The following is a 12013-nucleotide window of genomic DNA, read 5'->3' on the forward strand; positions in this document are numbered from 1 at the left end:
AATATCTTACTTTTAGTTTGCTTTTGATTAAAACGATCAAGTTGCGCATCTTTTTATTGGCATTCAAGCTTCCTCTTTTGTGGACTCAATGTACAGAAATTTTGCCCAATTTTCTGTTGGGTTATCTTTACCTTAGTGATTTATAGAAGTCTTTATATCTGGCATAATGTGGGAGCTTGTTAGAAATGTGGAATCTCAAGCCCCACCCTTGACCGACTGGATCGAAATCTTCACCTGAACAAGATTCAGGTGATTTGATCGCACATTCAAGTTTGAGAAGCACTGATGTAGAACATTTTCTCTGTCTCTTGTATATTTGGTAGAAGTTCCCTGTAAAACCACCCAAGGATGATGTTTTGTTAGTCATAGCTATTGTTGCTGATGTAGGGAATTTTTTACTTATTCAATTTCTTTAATGATTATAGGCTCCTTGTGATTTTTAATTTTCTTCTGGGTAAGTTTTAGTAAGTTCTTTTTTTTTCTTAGAAAACTGCATTTTACCTATGGTTCTTCGTGTATTTATAAAAAGATGTTCATATTAATCTCATGATTTTAAAATTCTCTGTTGTATCGGGTTATAACTTTTTCCATCTTAAAACTTTTTATTTGTGTGCCCTTCCCCATCTTGCTCTCACATCAATCCTGCCAGAGGTTTGTGTGTTTTATTGGTCTTTTCAATGGACCATATTCTGGTTTTATTGAATTCTTCTCTTATAACGTTTTCTATTTCATTATTTTCTGTCTTTATCTTTATTATCTTCTTCTTTCTACCTTTTTTGGGTTTACCCTGTCTCCCTTTTTCAACTTGTTGAGTTGAACTCTTAGCTCATTAACTTTTTAATCTTTATTTTTCATGATTCAAGCATTTGAGGCTATATATTTCCCACTAATTACCACTGTAGTTGTATCTTACATGTTTTGATATGTCATATTTTTATTATCTTTTAGATCTAAATGTTTTCTAATTTTCATTATTACTTCTTTGATCCATGAGTTATTTCAAAGTGTGTTTTAAAATTTATGCCTGGAATATTCTAAAAAGATCCTTTTTTTTAATATATAAATTTATTTATTTTTGACTGCATTGGACCTTTTTTGCTGTGCGGGCTTTCTCTAGTTGCGGCAAGCAGGGCTTACTCTTCATTGCGGTACGTGGGCTTCTCATTGCGGGGACTTCTCTTTGTTGCCGAGCACGGGCTCTAGGCGTGCAGGCTTCAGTAGTTGTTGCATGCGGGCTCAGTAGTTGTGGCTCGTGGGCTGTAGAGCGCAGGCTCAGTATTTGGGTCACACGGGCTTAGTTGCTCAGCGGCATGTGGGATCTTCCCCGACCAGGGGTCAAACCGGTGTCGCCTGCATTGGCAGGTGGATTCTTAACCACTGCACCACCAGGAAAGTCCCTAAAAAGATCTTTAAAATGGTATTTCTAACTTAATTACACTGTGGATTGAGTACGTGATCTTTATGATATTGGTTCCTCGGTGTTTGTTGTGATTTGTTCTTGGATGTCATTCATGGTCTATTTTTGTAGATGTACAATGTGTATTTGAAAAGAAGTGCATTCTCCTCTAGTTGTTAGGTGCATCTCAATCTTGTTGGTTATATTTTTCAAACCTTTTGTCCTTAACCATTTTTGTTTGCTTATGCTATCAGTTGCTGAGAACTATGTTACAATAGTCATTATGATTTTAGATATGTAAATTGCTCCTTGGAATTTTGTCAATTTTGACTTTATACATTTTCAGGATATCTTATCAGCTTCATGCAAATTTAGAATTTCTATATATTCCTGGCAAGTTGTTCCTTTTAATATTATATGGTGTCCATCTCTGTTCTTAAAATTAAAAGCTATCCTGATATACAACAAAATACTCCTACACCAACGTTCTTTGGATTGGTATGTGACTGGTGTATCTTTTTCCAATTTTTAATGTTCAACTTTTCTGTGTCCTTTCTTTTAAGATATATCTCTTATAAGCAACACAAATATTTTTTTAAAATCCAATCTGTCAATCTTTATTTTAACAAGTGAGTTTAGTCAGTTTACATGCGTATGATTATTTATATATTAGATTTTATGCTACCATTTTATTTTGTGCTTCTTTCACTTAAATTGTATTCAGTTACTATGTCTGTATAACAAATTTTTCCAAAATTTAGTGATATAAAGCAGACATTTATCATGCTCACAGATTCTGTGGGTCAGGAACTGAACGGGGCACAGCTCCTCCATGTATGGGGACTCATCCATAAGACTTAAAGGTGGGACTCATCTCAAGACTTGCCCACTCACATGTCTGGGTATTGATGCTGGCTGTCTGCTGAGACCTTAGCTGGGACTATTGGTCCAGACAAACTATCCATAGCCACTCTGTATGCCTGGGGGTTCCTCACAATATAGTGGCTAAGTTCCAAGGGCAAGAATCTTGAAAGAGAGAGTGCTAGGTGGAAACCATATCGCCTTATGGGATCTAGCTTCAGAAACCACACAGCATCACTTCCACCACATTTTATTTGTCAAGATAATATTAATAACAAGGTCCTTCCCAGGTTCAAGGGGAGGAAGAGTAGACTCTATCTCTTGGTGGGGAGTTTAGCAAGGTTCTGGAAGAGCTTGTGGGATTAGAAATATTGCTGTGGACATTTTCAGAAAATACAGTCTACCATACTCTGCTTTTTATTTGCTTCATTTTCTTCTTCCCTGCCTCCTATTGAAACAATCAAGGCTTATAAAAAATTATGCTCTGGGCTTCCCTGGTGGCGCAGTGGTTGGGAGTCCACCTGCTGATGCGGGGGACGCGGGTTCGTGCCCCGGTCCAGGAGGGTCCCGCGTGCCGCAGAGCAGCTGGGCCCGTGGGCCGTGGCCGCTGGCCCTGCGCGTCCGGAGCCTGTGCTCCACAGCAGGAGAGCCCACAGCAGTGAGAGGCCCACGTACCACAAAAAAATAAAATAAAAATAAAAAAAAAAATAAATAAATAAAAATTATGCTCATATTCTGCTGACAGTTTTGGAAGTCATACATTCTATTTCAACTTTTTAGAGTAGTCTTAAACATTTTTGTATCTATATGTAACACAAAATCTGAATTTAATCAGTGTCTCTGTTTTCCTCTCAAATAAAACAGGGATCTCAGAATGCCTCATTTTAACTCCTATCACCCCTTTTCCATATTATATATTCTGTGGTTCATATTGTAATTTCACTTTTATATATACCCTCAATTAGTCATTATCATTTTACGCATGGTCTTTTTTCTTTAAATAACAGCTGAGTCATGTTTCAATTTACTGATATGTACCATGTTTTTTACTATGTTTTTGTTATGTTTTCTTGCATCTATTCCATAGTAGTACTTTCAACAAAGCTCTATAGTTAAAAACTCTCAATCATTCTATATCTGAAAATATCTTTATTTCACCATCTCGAAAAACTTATTTAGTTATGAGTAAACTTCAAGGTTGACAGGTATTTTCTCTCAGAACGTTAGATATAGTCTAATACTATTTTCTGTAGTCAGCACAAATGTTCTTTTAGATAATCCATGTCTTTTATCTCTGCTTATTTCAAAGATCTTCCTTGGCTTTGGTGCTCTGAAGTTTCGCAGCAGTGTTTCTTGGTGTACATTTAGTTTTATCTGTGCTACTTGAGATTCTTCACAAATATGAGGATTTCCAATTCTGGCAAATTCTCAGTCATTGTCTCTTGGAATATTGTCTCTTCCCTGGTCTCCCTATTCTGTCCTCCTTTAACTACTATGAGACATATTATGAAAATTCTCATTCTAGTCTGCATGTCTCTTAATCCCTAATATTTTCCATTTCTTTATATTCTGTGTTGCTTTATGAGTAATTTAAGATTTCCTTTTTGTTCACTAATTCTTCAATTATGTCTAATATATTATTTAAACTTTCCATTGAATTTTTAACTTCAATAACTACATATTTCATTTCTAGATCTTTTCTGGGGCCAAATCTACCTTTTCATATTTTCATACTGACTTTTTATGTTTTCAATTCCTTCTTTTATGTCTTCAATTGTTTCAAGAAATAGACTATTTCCAGCACCCAGAAGTCCTTATTATGCCTTTCTTAGTCACAACCACTCCCCTTCCAAAGAAAATCATTGTTCTGACTTTGGTGGTCATCATCTTTCCTCTTCTTCCTTCTTTTACAACCTAAGTTTGAGACAAACTTCTTTGTCATCCTTCCGGACTAGCTGAGGACTTTTTTCTATCCCTTTCTTTGGTGGCAATGTAACAGTTTGAGCCTCAAGGCTCTATGCAAAGATCTCAGTTCCAACCCTTCTCCTCAGAAGGCCCAGATCTAGGCCTTGGGCCCCGCATGAGCGCTAACCCCCATGTACGTGGGTTGCCAAAGCCGGCAAAATAGTGTAGCAGCTACTGCGCCACTCGCAGTGCTTCCTACGACAGATTCTTTGCGTCTGGCTCCAGGGTGAATGTTCTTACTTTCTTAAAGGTCACTTAGGCACCTAAAGAATATTTGCCTTTCTAGGTCTTTGTCCTGGGCATGCATCCTGGTCGTCTTGGCCACCACACTGCCGAGCTGGGCATCCCGCCCTTTCTTCCTCAGCCTTGAACCCCACCATGACCCACCTGCTACATCCTTCTCTCCAGCACATGAAGCCTCTGGTCTGCGGTTGAGTCCTTCCTGGCCTGTTCCTGAGCCTGAGTGCCCTCTAGTTCCAGTGCCTTTGGGGCTCCATGGTGAACCCCCAGCCTTCCTGCCAGTCCTCCTGCAGACCCTGACTTTTGGCTTCCTCTACCTGTCACCCCTCGTCCATCCGCCCTCTGTCTTATGGAAATCTGTCAATGTCCTTTATGTGCTGCTGTCTCCTCTCCTGTTCTTTGGGTTCTTGTGAGCCCTTTGTGCCTTTCTTTTATTCTTTATTTTCATTTTAGTGGGGATTCAGAAGGGAAAGGAAAGAAACACATGTTCAACCCTCCACATTTGGTAGGAAGTCCAAGCAGTACCTCACCTAATCGTCGTGTTTCTTTAATTACAAGCGAGGTTGCACTTTCTAACAAGTCCACTTTTAAAAACCTTGTTGTTGTGTCATTACTGTGCGCATCCTTTACCTGTTCTGTGTTTGTTGTCCTCACCCACCTCCATCCCATCTTGACTCTTAGAATGTTCCCTTCAATTCATGTATCGATTATTTATATGAAAACATTAACAGTTGGCCTGGAAGTTTGGAAGCAAATATTTTTCTTCAGTCTCTGGTTGTTTTTTGTTTGTTGTTGTTGTTTTTGCGGTACGCAGGTCCCTCACTGTTGCGGCCTCTCCCGCTGCGGAGCACAGGATCCGGACGCACAGCCTCAGCGGCCATGGCTCACGGGCGCAGCCGCTCCGCGGCACGTGGGATCTTCCCGGACCGGGGCACGAACCCGTGTCCCCTGCATCAGCAGGCGGACCTTCAAACACTGCGCCACCAGGGAAGCCCCCTAGTCTTTGTTTTTTTATAAAAGTGTTTTCGTTTGTTATTCACATAAATTCTTAATTTTATGTAGTTTGATCTGCCAGGTTTTGCCTTTTGTGATTTCGTCTATTGCTCCTGCATTGATTGGGAGAGTGGAAATGCTCTCCAAAGACTCGCTTGCTACTACTATTGTTTGGTTCTATGGGGAGAGAACGCCTTGATGGGAAGCAGAGAGAGAGAAATAGGAGTTTCATTACAGTTTTCATCTGACCCCAGTTGTCTGTCAGTACATGGATAACTGAGAACTGACTCCAAGTTAAATTGATAAACTGACCTTCTTAATTACATGCCAATATACCCTATCATTCACTGTGGGCAGGAAAGCAATCTCCAGGCTCGCCCTCATGCCATGTACTCACCCACCCTCTTCCTTGAGATTTTGCACTTTGTGACCTGCCCTTCCAGTGAGTTCCCTTTAAGACCCACTTGCCTCCTGATGCCAAAAGAGCTGAAAGATAACAACATCCAGCCTTTATTGCTGCCTGAATTCCAGTGCCCCCAGCTAGTGTGTAAAGAGGAAGCAGCATATATCTCAAGCGCCTCTGATGGTAGCTGGCATGATGCTTGATAACAGAATTTCTCAGATAACAGGCCCAGGCTGGGGAATTTTAATATTGTCTTTCCCTACAAGTAATTTCCAATGTTTATGCTCTGTGGAGCCCCTTTCGAGTTTCAGAGCAGAACAAATCCCAGTTTTAATGGACTTGCTAAATCATAAAAACTGCTTGCAAAATTGCGTCTGATTAAAACAGGAAAATGTTCCATTATTCAGAAAAATCTCCCTTCAGAGGCTCACGGAGGCAGTTGGAGGTGCAGAAATGCAGGGAGTTCCCAGATCCTGTGGAGTTCTTTCTCCATGGAAAAGAGTTGGCTCCTTTTATGGTCCTCTTCTCTCCCCCAAGTCCCCTGTTCTTCTGCCTTCCCTGATGAAAAGGAAATTGACATGAGTCATTTCATAATTAATTTATGCGACATGTTATTAGCAGGGGCAGAGCATGTATGACAAGGTACAGACAGTTAGGAGATGGTGGGGTGAGGGGGACCCATTCTGAAACCTCTGAGTTACCTATGATGGCTTCCACGGAGCAAAGACCAGTACAGCAAAAGCCAAAAGCCTGCTCCCTTCAGCTGGACCAAGCTCTCCTGGCTAATAACAAAATATAAAATGAAATTGAATTATCCCACTGATATAAGTCACCCACTAGAGAGCCACTTCCAGTGGATTATCAGTGGAATTTGACTGGGCATTTAACCTATAGCCAGTGAGACAGGTAGACTGATGGACCAACATCATGACCAAGTACCCTTTGTTTGTAGAGAATTGTCCCTAAGTCTGGAGATAAAGCAAAGCGAAGTACTGCCCTGTCCTCGAGGTAGGCAACAGGACATAGAGGAGGAAGGGGCAGGGTAGGCACAATCCTAGATTTAGAGAAGTGTCTCTCCAGATAGACCAGAAGATGATGAGTGACAGCCAAGTCGCTATAGATCCATCCTGGTTGGTGTCATTCAGTTATCAGTGCCAGGAAGGCGGCCTGGGCAAGTCCTTCCAATATCAGGACCCCCAGGGACGCTGGAACTAACTGAGTGTCTCAGTTATCCAGCCCGGTGCAGGAAACAACCATGACATTATTTTCAGCAATTTCTGGGATAGCTGGGCTCCGCTGGGCAGCTCTTCTGCTCCATGCAGTGTCAGGTTGGCTCATTCATGAGGCTGTAATTAGCTGGGGCTGGAACATCCAAAATGGCTTCACTGCCACATCTGGCACCTGCCATGGCTGAAGGGCTGCCCGGCTTCTCCCTGTCCACGTACCACACTGAGCTGCGTGATCTGTCGGCAGCCAACGGGCCAGCACGTCTCTGCATGGCTACTGGATCCTAGAAGGCATCGATGTATTCCATTGGCGAAAGCAAGTCTCAGGGCCAGCCCAGGTCCAGGGGAGGGGGAATAAACTTCACCTTTTGATGGAGAGGGGCGGATGTATTCAGGGATGGGAGACACTTTGGTGGCCCTCTTTGCAGACAATCTACCACACTGAGGCTGCCTGAGAAAAGGGTTGGGTTTGAAGTCAGATGACTGGAGTTTGAGTCTCGTTTTCCCCCTTTCTTTTGAGAGACTTGGGCAAGTGAGGAGACCTCTGAGTTGTGGCTCCCTCTCCTGTAACTTTCCCTCCACCAGCTGTCATGAATGTGGATTTAGTGAGACCATGCATGGCAAAGCACTTGGCCAGTGACAGCCTGCTCCCAGAGGGGCAAGGGATCACTCTGGCCTTCCCCATCTCCCGCCCCATGACCCACTGTGGCCTTGGCTAATCAGTAGACTTCTCTGCTTCTGGATCTTAAAATATACTTTTTTTTTTTTTTTTTCATTTAAAATGCTTTCATTCCTCTTGGGCTGCATGGCTTCCAGTTTTGCTTTCAGGCTCTGCTTTCCAGTACTTCACCAGGATGCATCTCCATCTCACCCCTGTAGTATGCCATTTGGGGGCTAAGATTCAACTGTGCCTTGCATCCAGGGCAGAGCTGCACCTGCCTAGAGGGTTCTGCTTGCCCTAATGCTTGCAGTGGCTCTGTATGAACTAGGGGTGACTATACCTGGTGCCGGCCCTGGTACGACTTGAGAGGCCAGAAGTGGGGACCTGCCAGCCATCAGCCTGCTGAGCGCCTCCTCGCTCCGGGCTTCTTAGCCACACTCAGCTGCATGTGATGGAGCCTTCTCTGCTTAACGTCGGGGTTAAGGACTCTGCCCTGTTTATCCACCAGCAATGGCCTCCAACCTCCTCGGCTTCCTTCCTGGCCCTCTCAACCCCACGCCCAGCTGCTGCCTGTCACCCACTGTCCTCCCTGACACAGAAATGAGTTTTATAAACTCCTCCTTGACTGAAGAGCCACTTTAGAGAATTTAAAACACCACCACTCTCTCCTAATGAGAGGGGAGAAGAGACGCAAAGGCACTAAATTCTCTAGAGTTTTCTTGTTGCGTTCTGATGTCACTCCCTCTGGAAATATTTCTCTCCCCGCAACACACAAAATATTGGCTGGGGAGCATCACTACCTATTTTAGAATCATCCCCTTGAGCACTTCTAGGATTTCCCAACTCTACACAGTGTCAATACCATCGGCTTCAAAAGTTGGGGCTGGGGATGTAAACTGGAGCTGGTGCTGGACTTCATGTGTGCCAGATACTCAACATGTCCCCACCTCTGAGCTGGGCCCTGGCGAAGGAAGTGAAACAACTCAGGACAAGGACACTGGCCATGTCAGCCCACCCAGATGGAGTCACTGGTGCCCTGGTCATCAAAAAAGATGTCAGCTGGCCTAGACACATCATAAGGCCAGTTTGCCTTTCCCCATGGAGCATCCCAGGCACCCCTGAAAGTCCAAAGTTGCAACGTTTAACACTCCCTACGCTGCCTGCCTATGGTGATCCAGTTAGTCTTTGTTTTCTGGACCTACCCCTCTGGCTCCCTACTATTTGGAAACCAGCCTGCCTGGTAGCACCTTATGTCCACCTGACCAAGCAGCAGAGCTTCACCTGCAGAAGCTCCAGGCCATTGCCACTGTGCTCTAAGCATCACCCACCATCCAAACATCCGCCATCCAAACACCCGCCATGTCCCTCGCCGCCAGAGCCCCTCCTGCCTCTCCTGCACCCTCCCCATCGTCCGGAGCCAGCCTCTGTAACTGGGTCCCTTCCCTGCCCCACCCTGCCTGTCCCAGCTCCCTTCTCCTCCCCACCAGCCTGTGGGGCTGGGGTCCCCTCTAGTCTCCCTCCCAAAATGTCCTCTCATCTTTCACATCTCAGTGCACGTGAGACCTGAATTCAGGTAGCCTGCATCTCTTGCTTAGATTGAGAAAACAGCCTCTGACACATCTCCCGACTTCCAGCTATGCCCATGGAATGCACCTTTTGTAATGAAGCCAGAGGAATCTTTCTGAAACCTCAGGCTGGCATGTCCTTCCCCACCCGGACCACTTAGATGCCTGTCTTTCCATGGCCTTCATGCCACCCCTGACCGGCCCACTCACCTCACTGCTCTCACCCCTTCTTGCACATGCTGGGCCAGACTGAGCCATCCCCCCTCTGCCCCTGACTTTCTCTCACCTCTGGAGTGTTAAGTACTGGGTTCAAATCCCATTACTAGCAGTGTGACCTTGTCATTGGGTGAGGTTAATCAGAAACCTAATTGACCAAACAGATGCAAGCTATTTTAGACAGAATGGATAAACAACAAGGTCCTACTGTATAGCACAGGGAACTATATTCAATAGCCCATAATGAGCCATAATGGAAAAGAATATGAAAAAGAATATATATATACATATATATGTGTGTGTGTGTGTGTGTGTGTGTGTGTGTGTGTGTATATATATATATATATGAATCACTTTGCCGTACAGCAGAAAATAACACAACATTGTAAATCAACTATACTTCAGTAAAATAATTTTTAGAAAAGAAACCTAATTGACCAGAAGAGGTGAATTTAGCCTTGGAGGTTGAAGATAATAATAGTGATGGTTATGATAGTAATAATGACAGCTAATGCTTAGATTGTGCAAATTAATTAAGCAAAATATTTAACCTTTCAGAGCCTCAGCTTCTTCATCTGTAGAATGGGGATGGTGGTGTTGATGTGAGGCTTAAAAGAAATAATGTCTGCAGAACCTCTATTTCGCGCCTGGAAATGGCAAATATTCAATAAAAGTGAGCTATTGTTATCATCTTGCCAAATCGACTACCTGGAACTCTAGTCAGGCTCCCACTGTTGCCTTGGCTGGACCTTCCCCTCCTCCACCTGCCTGGATACTTCCCGCTCATCTTTCAAGTCTTATTTTAGATGTCACTTCCTCCAGGAAGTCTTCTGGGACCCCTTTGGTGATGTACTGCTGCTCTGAGCCTGTTGTGAGATGGACCTCTTATACTAAGTCCTGATGGTAGCTTACTTGCCTGCTCCCCCTGCTAGCCTGTGAGCCCCTTGAGAGCAGGGCCTGCGTCTTCCTGGCATGGTCATCTCATACCTGGTACAATACGTGTAGCAGGTGAACAGGAAACATTGACCTAGCATGCTTCATGTCCACGCATGCTGGTCCTCAGGGCAGGACCAGCCCTGTCCTTGAGATCTCCTTCTTTTAGATGGGAAGGCAAGAATAATAAGCGTCAACACTGGTGAATGGTATAAGGTGGTGCACACGTGCGTTACAGAGCGAGCAGGGCGGACAATCAGCCGGCCGAGTGCTCAGGGAAGGGAGCTGTCACCACTGTCGGCATATCGAATACTGTTTGAAATAAGCGGGCCATCGACTGGGACATGGAAATTGCTTTTGTCACACAGAAAGTTTCATTGCCCTGGTACTTGCTGTAACAGGATTTGACTTACTATATGAAGCACTTATAGGACCTTTGTGATTCCCAAGTACTTCCCATACATTTATGAAATGCATAGTGTAAAAAAAAAAATCCCAATTGTTTGGAGATTGGCAGCTCCAATTTTCTGCAGCAAGTCTTCAATTGTTCCCTGATCAACCTTCCAGTGAGGGCCTGGGATTTCAGCTTCACAGGCCCATCCAAAGTGGGTTCAGGCCTCTGGTCAGAAAGAAAGAGTGCCTGCTGGGACACAGGTGGGCCCACCTGCCTGGAACGATGCCTCTGGTTTCTCTGAGGACAGGAGAGGCCGGTACATCTCAGCACTGACTCTGGGTAAGGGTAGATTCCCATCCACCAGTTCCTCCCCCACTTGCTGAGGGATACACCATGCTCCAGGAAGAGGCTGCTACTCTTCTGTCTCCTGCAGGAAATGAACCCCATGGGCCATTTCAGCACACCTCTGCTGGGGACTTCGGGGGCACCCAAATGCAGTTCATACTCCAGATCAGCTGTCCCTGTGCCAACGGGCACTCAGTACCCAACCTTACCATTCTGTTTGGTGTGACTTGTCACATGCTGCTGGCCCAGCAACCAGGCTTTCTTGTTACCTAGCTTGGTCTCAATGTGCTGTCACCCACAGTCCATATTCTGCCCCCTTACAGATCAGTGCCAGGCACATAGCAAAAGCACCGCCTAAGTGTGAGCCGCCACAAGCATCGTTATCATCATCACCTTCTACAAAATCCAGATCTCAACTCATCTCTTCTGAGCAGGTGTCTGAGTGACTTCCCCTAATGATAACGGATTATTCTTATTTGGAATTTTTAGTTTGCAAAGCACTTTCACGTATATTATCTTAGGTAAAGAGCTGGGACAGGGAGTGTCATTCACATTTTCCTAATGGTGACAAGAGTTTCTGAAAAGTCAAGTGCCTTTGTGCGAGTCACATGGGCCAAAGTCAGTGACTGTGCTGATCTCAAACACAGAGCTTTGACTCTTGAGGTGCAGTCTTTTTAGACCACGGTTCACAGTAGGAAATAAATTTTATCAAGGCCCAGTACAAACACAAACACACACACACACACACACACACACACACACACACACACCAAAAAACTGAAACAAAATTTCATAAAACGATACTTCTCTTACAC

This window comes from Neophocaena asiaeorientalis, unplaced genomic scaffold, assembly GCF_003031525.2.
Source record: "Neophocaena asiaeorientalis asiaeorientalis breed wild unplaced genomic scaffold, Neophocaena_asiaeorientalis_V1.1 scaffold737, whole genome shotgun sequence".
Taxonomy (NCBI): domain Eukaryota; kingdom Metazoa; phylum Chordata; class Mammalia; order Artiodactyla; family Phocoenidae; genus Neophocaena; species Neophocaena asiaeorientalis.